At 40.4% G+C, this 8,344-nt stretch overlaps 1 long non-coding RNA gene across 1 annotated transcript in view; it reads left to right on the top strand.

Annotated features, from left to right (window-relative positions):
* The first annotated feature begins 905 nt into the window (after positions 1–905).
* LOC123598187 overlaps positions 906–8,344 on the top strand; it is a 65,693-nt gene continuing 58,254 nt past the window's right edge. Inside the window, exons 1-2 of the long non-coding RNA XR_006712440.1 lie at positions 906–1,007; positions 6,764–6,814. This is a non-coding gene — a long non-coding RNA (uncharacterized LOC123598187). The remainder of the gene's footprint in view (positions 1,008–6,763; positions 6,815–8,344) is intronic.

Genomic DNA, 8,344 nt, shown 5'->3' with positions numbered 1-8,344 from the left:
AGTAAGCAGAAACTTTTAACAATAATGTGGGCAAATGAGGTCCTAGTAGATTACTTTGCATTGGACTAAATTTTGAAATAAACACTAGCAATGGTTTTCCAATACTTGTCAGTAACACTGGCTAAGAATATAAATTGGCTTTCTCAGGTGACTGTGTGTATTTGACTAAACTTTCATGACTGAGGTTTTATAATTTTAAACCATGGAAACCATGTAATTATAAAGTTACTGAAGAAATAAGTTTTCTACATAAAGCAATAACAATGCATTTTCCTTTAAAAAAGTGCACGCGCGTGTTTGTGTGTGAGCGTGCACGTGTACTTTCTGCACGCTTTGCCCACAGATCATCACGAGGAGGGCTTTCAAGAGGATCTTTTTCTTGCTGTAGTGTCAGATCTTAAAATAAGATTTAAGGGCTGGAAAGTCTGATTGAGTGGGACTGAGACGTGATTTCTAGTAGGAGCGCTCGCCAGAGCATGGAGAACAGAAAATTCTATTTCTATATGTTGGAGGTTAGATGTTTTTGGACATGTTTTAATCCAGCCTTTTCTTTTGAAATCAAATATATGCTGTAACTATCTTGAGATGTGTAGTTGCTTATTAGAGTTAATGGATTGTTCATCCTCTTTGTCCTTGAGATAATCCTAAGTATGTGCATAAAACTGAGATCATGTTGCCCATAAAAACCAATCAGCCTGGAGTTGGTCCACAACGTGCTGAACACTCACTAGAGCAGATGGAAAAGATAATGTTTAATAAAGAGTTAGAGGATTAGGTGGTACAAAACAAGCTAAGGGAAAGGGACACTTTTATTTCAGGCGAACCTCTGTGACACTTCTTGTACCCCAAGACAGATTAAAATGATCCCAGGGCCATGACATTCAGCTACTCCCCCCCCACCATCGCTGACCCTGCATACATTGTCAGCTTTCCGCCCTGCCAGCATCAGCACCGGCATCTGTGAATAACTCAACAGATAGTTTTTCGGGTTTATCAAGATGTATGAAGTGAGTGATTCGCAAATTAATATACATATGAGGAAATGACAGAAATCTGCTAAATATGTTTGTATTTGAACAACTGATACATCTGAGCTTGATTTAGGAGGGTATGTGTATCAGCTTACAGAAATGACAGTTAAAAAGATAACTGTCACACTGTTTACTGATGAGGTTTCTATTTGTCTTAACGTTTAGACGTTAAATGAAAAACGGATTGTGGATTACAGCCTAAGTGTTTTTGAGGCTGAGTTTAACATAACAACTTGTGGCCAATGGAGGTAGCACTAAAGGTAGAACCAACTAGTCAGAAGTCCTCTGGTGAGGTAAGGTGGTGAGGCCTTTGACAGCTTAAGTACAACCTCATTTATTTTTTACCGTGTTTGCTGAAAAAATTAAATATAGGCTGGAGAGGTGGATTGAAGTACTGTTTCTGACTTGCTGGTCTGGGGTCTGGCGTTCATGCAGAAGGGCCAGAGGTTCCAAATGGCAGCCATGGGCCTCGGAAAGCACTTTGGTTTGTGACCCTGCTGAGGAACAGGATCATTCAGGTGGCTCATCACCGCTCCTGCTCTGTCCTTTGTTCCAGGCCTCGGGCTGTGCCCTTTGCTCTTCAGCTTAGTTTGCAACAGACGTCAAGAAGCACTTCTCAATTTAGCTTCTCACGGTCTCAGCTCTAACAGCCCGAAGGAAGTTGCCAAACAAATGTAACCTCTCCTGCTGGCCGAGCTCTCCCACCTGTGTTCGCAGGGAGCTGGCTGTTTGGCAGTGCACTTACACACCGTGGAAATGTGCTCTGGGATGTGTTAAGCGGAATTGGGGAATATTTCAAACCATTTCTTAAATAATAGAATTGAAATGTTGTGCTGCTGAAGTGGCCTGAGATGGAAACTTCTGAGTGAAAAGTTAGATCCTGATTTTTCTTGAAGACAAAATGGAGCCCTGGGGTGTGTGGTTTTCAGGCTTTCTCTATTTGTTAATTTTGGAAATGGACTTTTCACTGTTTTTCTTCCTTTTGTGTTAAGCCTTTGGTTTTGCTTCTACATGCAACTCTGGCTAGAAAATTTGGGATTTTTTTTTTTTTTTTACCTTGATTCTAATTAATAGGACCAGAGGTAAAGCAGCAATGGATAGAGCCATTAAGAACCATAAATAAATATATTAGCTTTTAAGTATAATCAGTGTCCCTGATGTGGTATCAAACATAAAAGAGCAGGGTACCAGGCAAAGGGTCCTGTATTGCCAGAGATTCACAAACCCTGGATCTCAATTAAGAGGCCTGGAAAGAGAAAGATCCAGCCTGCCTGTCTCCCTCCCCCTTTCCTTCCCTCTTTCCCTCCCTCCTTCCTTTCCTTCCTTCCTTCCTTCCTTCCTTCCTTCCTCCCTCCCTCCCTCCCTCCTCTCTTTCTCTCTTTCTTTCTTTTCTTCTTGTATCTTAAGTAGATTTTTTTTCTTTGAGAGAGAGAGAGAGAGAGAGAGAGAGAGAGAGAGAGAGAGAGAGAATCTTAAGCAGGCTCTACACTCAGCACAGAGCCTGGCACAGGGCTTGATCCCACAAATGTGAGATCATGACCTGAGCAGAAATCAAGAGTCAGACACTTAACCTACTGAGCCACCCAGGTGCCCCGGATTTGGTTTTTTTAAAGCAAAGACATATAATTTTTAGAGGAGTACAAGTACACAAATATCCTGAAGGGGTAATTTCGGTCTGCTATCCAAATCTTACTTTAAGGTCTCAGACAGTATGTCTTAATTATGAAGGCAAATATCTCACAAAAAGACATCATAGCTTGTGCTCTTTGAATAGAGACACACAAAGAAGGCCAAGCTTTAGGATTCTCAGGCTCAGATAAAATATGATAACTGATCTTACAATAATAAGTATTTGTGCTGTTATAGAACAATGTTTATCAAATAGAGGACGTTCATGAGCATCTTCATGGTGTCTGCCATGACTGAGTACCAGCAGTGCTATCATTAGTATTTTTCTTGAGGGTGATTCAGCATGAGGTGTTCAGGTATTAGGGCTTAGAGGGTAGCCCCTAATGAGGACATGGGTGCACCTTTCATTCTGGTCTGGGGTTAACTCCACTTGCTTCATTTTATTCTAGGTAGGCATAGGGAAGTGACTGTCTTGGGGGACATGAGTCTACATCTGGGAATTGTTACATAAACTATTACATCTGAAGCAATGACTCTCCTCTGCAAGCACGCTGAGAGAAATTCCTTTATGCACTTGACCAGTTATGGAATAGCTGTTCTAATTCAGACTCCCATGTCAGAGCCAAGGACTCCAGGAAAACTTTCTGCCATGGAGCTTGAAGACTGACTGTACATCTATACATACCAATACCAGATGCCACACAGTTAGTGGAGTCCTCATTATAAATTGAGATAATTTTTAAGTTGTCATCTTCCCTCTTGGTTTTTCTGTTTGAACCAAATGCTATTGCCCAGTTTAATCTCCCAGCCCTTAGCATGACAGGCTTTGCAAACAGGCACTGGATTTTAGAACTACAGCCTTGTAATTCTTCCACGAGCACCTCTAAAATGGAAAGTAATTTTTTTCCCATATAGTTCGGCTTCCAACTGCTCCATGTAGGAGTTTCCTTAGAACATCCTGACCATCCTGGGTAGCCCCTTATTGGAGACTTTCGATGATGGGGCACTTACCAGTTCTTAGGCGAGTCCTCTCTGTTTCAGCAGCTCTCATTAGTGTAAAGTTTTTCTGTAGAAAACTCAGATCTGCCTCCTGTCCTCTCACCCTTTTGCCTCAGTTCTGCTCTCTAGAGCTACAAATATAGATCTCTTCCCTCTGAAATTAGAATTGCAAAATATTAAAGAGAGTTTTCTTGTTCTCCCTTTATCTTCTTTCCAAGCAAAACTTATATCACTCATTTTTCAAAAAATGTTTATTGTGTAGATACAAACACTGGGTTAGATGGAGTAGGTGACTTGGACAACTGTTTCTCATTGACTTTGCTTACAGAGCTGGTAAGACACTGGCCAACTTCTAGATGGACGTTCTTATCCTTTGTTTCTAGAGTAAGAGCTCCTTAAGGATAGTGACCATGGCTTCTAATGAATATCCCCAGAACCTGCTATTAGACTCACAAATGGATGTCCAATAAACACTTTCTAACTCTCTTCCCTTCCTCTAAAATCAAGGCCCCTAGGGGCGCCTGGGTGGCGCAGTCGGTTAAGCGTCCGACTTCAGCCAGGTCACGATCTCGCGGTCCGTGAGTTCGAGCCCCGCGTCGGGCTCTGGGCTGATGGCTCAGAGCCTGGAGCCTGTTTCCGATTCTGTGTCTCCCTCTCTCTCTGCCCCTCCCCCGTTCATGCTCTGTCTCTCTCTGTCCCAAAAATAAATAAACGTTGAAAAAAAAAATTTTAAATCAAGGCCCCTATACCTGATCACAGTGTTATTCTCTGGTTTGACTAGTGCTAACCATGGTAGAGGCATGATACTGCTTGAACTGATCCTGACATTGTGTGGGGGCTCATAAGACCTCAGTCCACATAGACTGCTATAAGATTTGGTCTCACATGTCATCTCATTTAAATGGCCTAACAGTCCCGAGAGGTAGATACTGTTATACCCAGTTTTTACATGAGAAAATAGATGGAAATAAGCAAGTTAAATCGATTTAAATCACTGGTGTTCTCTAATTCCATATTCAGGACTTTTTCTTCAAAAAAAAAATATTTTTTAAAGTTTATTTATTTTTGGGGGGGACAAGGGGCAGAGAGAGAGAGAGAGAGAGAGAGAGAGAGAGAGAATCCGAAGCAGGCTCTAGGCTCTGACCTGTCAGCACAGAGCTCAACTCGGAGCTTGAACTCAGGAATGAAGAGATCATGACCTGAGCCAAAGTCAGATGCTTAACCGACTAAGCCACACAGGTGCCCCTAGGACGTTTTCTAATACAGACCCTAGCTCCTAGTTCTCCATCATTTTCTAAATTTGCACCCAAGTTTTTGATCCCAGTGTAGAACTATACCTTCCTGAATTATCCTTACTAAAGATATCTTGTTAGTTCTGGCCTATACTTCTTGAGTCCTTCTGGAATCTTAACATACTTATTTTACCATCTTCACTAATCCTTTCAGTTTGTATACTTGTTACTAATATGCTGGGCTTATTCTTTTATATAACTTATTGATGAAAAATGCTCTTGGTCCCAAGGCAAAGAGAAACCTTGCTGCAGGATGACATTGAACCATCAATACTGTTTTGGGTACACTCCTTCAACTATTCTATCACATCATCCACAGTTTTCTGTTTTGGCCATAAAGATAACATGGAAGATTTTGTCGAATGAAAGTGTATTTTATCTTAAATCAGATATTTTTCTATATGAGGAGTTCTGCAGTTTTCCACATAATAAGGATACTACACTTAGTTTTTTATTTGCTATCCCAGAGGGTATGATTTGGTCCACATCCCAATTTTATCTCCAAGTGAATAGTATTTTTGAAAGAGCTATAGTCACTTATGTAAGCTTCATCATGTATTTGTCTCTCATGATATTTTTCCTTTCCTTTCTGCCTCCACATACCTTTATGTACTATATGTTATAAAGTACGGGGGCAAAGTTGTATTTAAGAGAAAATGAGAGCCTTGATGCAAACAAATACATTTTCCCAAAAGAAACACTCATTTCAGTGTATACATGCAAAACTTTAAAACCTGATTAAAAAATGTATGAAGGAACTCTATCATGTGGAGGATGTTACTTAGGAGCTGAATTACAGGATTTGCTTGTGTCTCTTTTTCTCTCGCCCTGGGCAATCTAGTCTAATTACAAAACTTGCCTTTCATTCTGTTTAGTGTTTTTCAGCTATGCATGAGAAAAGTTAATCAAAAAATAAAATGAAAAACTGTGATGGCTAATCGAAGTTCCATAGATTTCTCTGCTGTTGCCTAGCCCATCCGTGGGGATGAACTCCAAAACGTTACCTTTAAAACATCATCAGATGTACTGTGCCTACTGACCTCTGCTTCTTTTAAAAAAGAGAAAATTTTCCTTTAATTTCAGAAGTTTCCAAAATTAGAAATAGAAAGAAAATCATGGCTTTTCCTATCTTCATTTATCCCTTACCCACAATTACCGGGAGGTTTTATGATCATAGAAGACACTAGACCAATAATCTCAGAGATGGGTAATCTCTTTGGAGAAGATAGAAAAAGGCAGTTTATCAGCCCCATCCTGTCCTCTAGTGTGCCCTTGTAGGGGAGGAAAACACCATAAAACCTTGGTTGGCAAGCATAATTTGTTCTGGAAACATGCTTGTAAATCCAAAGCACTTGTATATCAAAGCGAATTTTAAGAGCCATTGGCTCAGTTGTGATCATGTGACATTTGGCATCAGGTACTCCTCATATTGCAAGACATCGCTCCTTTATCAAGTTAAAATTTATTAGAAATGTATGCTCATCAGGGCACCTGGGTGATTCAGTTGGTTGAGCGTCCTACTTCGGCTCAGATCATGATCATGCAGTTGACGAGTTCGAGCCCTGCGGGGGGTTCTGTGCTGAGAGCTCAGAGCCTGGAGCCTGCTTCAGATTCTGTGTCTCCCTCTCTCTCTGCCTCTCCCCTGCTCATGCTCTGTCTCTCTCTGTCTCTGTCTCAAAAACAAAAGTAAACATTAAAAAAAAAAAAAAAAAAAAAAAAAGAAATGTTTGCTTATCTTGCAGAACACTCACAGAACAAGTTACTTGCAATCCAAGGTTTTACTGTAACTCTCTTTCCCTCTACCCATCTTAGGTGCATTGGTTGGTGCCTTGCAAATTAGATTGACAGAAGACAGAGTAACAGGTAAAAAACAAACGGGTTTATTACCAAGTGCGTCTTATGTACACATGGGAGTACTCAGTAATGAATAACTCAAAGGGGTGGTTAGAACTTGGGCATTTAGCACTTAACAAAAGAACAATATGCTATACATTTTTAGTGAAGGGACAAGACTAAGGAAAAAGACTTTGAATTTCTAGGGTGGCAAACTGTGGTAAGGTTAATATATGGGGAAACTAATGGCAGATAAGTTCTAGTTAATGGAGTTTATTACCTAGATTCCTCTGGTGCCCCCTCGGGGCTGATAAGTGTCCAGAATTATCTTCAGTAATGTCTGTCCTTCCTGGTAGAGGGAAGAGTGGACCCCTTTACAAATCTGTATCCTGCTTTTAGGACAATGTGGGGGGGGCAGCAGGGAAGTGTTTCTTCTTAGTTGCCTTCAGTTCAAAGTAATCCTGTGCTAAACAGGCACTTTGTAGGGTGGCATATTTTGCTCCCCATTACTTTGAAAGGACATTGGATTAAAAGGATTGCTGATTCTTAGCCTATTTTCTTTCTGGCTTCCTTGTCTCGAACATAGATCCAAATGTCAACCACTAGAACCAATCCTGGCTGTGGTTTTGTGTGGGGTTTTTTCTCAAGGGCTGAGATGTCATTTTTGGAACATTTTAAATCCCCTCTGTGACAGCACTACTGCAACCAAACACAATGTGATACAATTAGTGCCTTTAATTAATATCGTTAACTAACCCTGATAAAATCACAGAACTGTTTCTTTGTTCTTTGGGAGATGAAAGAAAAGGTATGGAGATGGGTGAGTCTTTTTGAGAGCTCTGATTTTTTTTTAAAGGGTTGCTGGCAGCGGTAATGGGTTAATGGTGAACAAAAATAGCATGCTATCAATGCAAGCTTGTGGCATTTTTGTCAGACAATAGGAGATTTCTGGATGGTGTATGTCCATTGCTCCTGTGACCTAAACAACCCTGAGTTTCTCAGTCGTTTGAAGTGAGTGGTGTTGAGAAGCAACATATGCTTCTTCTCTTCCATGCAGAGCAATGGAATTTGGAAATATGTGCTAAATAGAAAACAGAGTTTGTCATGACAGTTTATCTCCAAGAAAGGACAACTTCCTGGGATAGTAATAATGGTTGCTAAAACCTCACTGAGAAAAATAATTCAATTGCCCAAATTTGGGCTGAGCTCATGCTGCAGCTGGCTTAGGAGAGTGGCAAGGTACCATTGATCTGCTTTGGAATGAGGTGTGCTTGGGAATCATGTGGATGGAGCCCTTTAACTGATACTGACTATGATAAAAGAGGCCTGGGGACTTTCAGAGTAACATATACCATTCACATAACCCAGCATCGTGTAAGTCTTATGAAGTTGTTGTTGTCGTTTTTAATGCTTTTTAAACTTTCTTTCAACCTAAACAAGCATAACAACCTAAATAAAATGAAAAATATATTAGAATCTATTGAAGAAATCTGTGAATGCTTTATCAATAACAGCAATGTGACCAAAGTCCTATGCACTTGTTTGGTTTTTTTTTTTTTT

The sequence above is a fragment of the Leopardus geoffroyi genome, chromosome C1 (assembly GCF_018350155.1).
Source record: "Leopardus geoffroyi isolate Oge1 chromosome C1, O.geoffroyi_Oge1_pat1.0, whole genome shotgun sequence".
Lineage (NCBI taxonomy): Eukaryota > Metazoa > Chordata > Mammalia > Carnivora > Felidae > Leopardus > Leopardus geoffroyi.
Note: the sequence above shows the minus strand (reverse complement) of the source record. Positions and strands in the feature narration are given on the sequence as shown.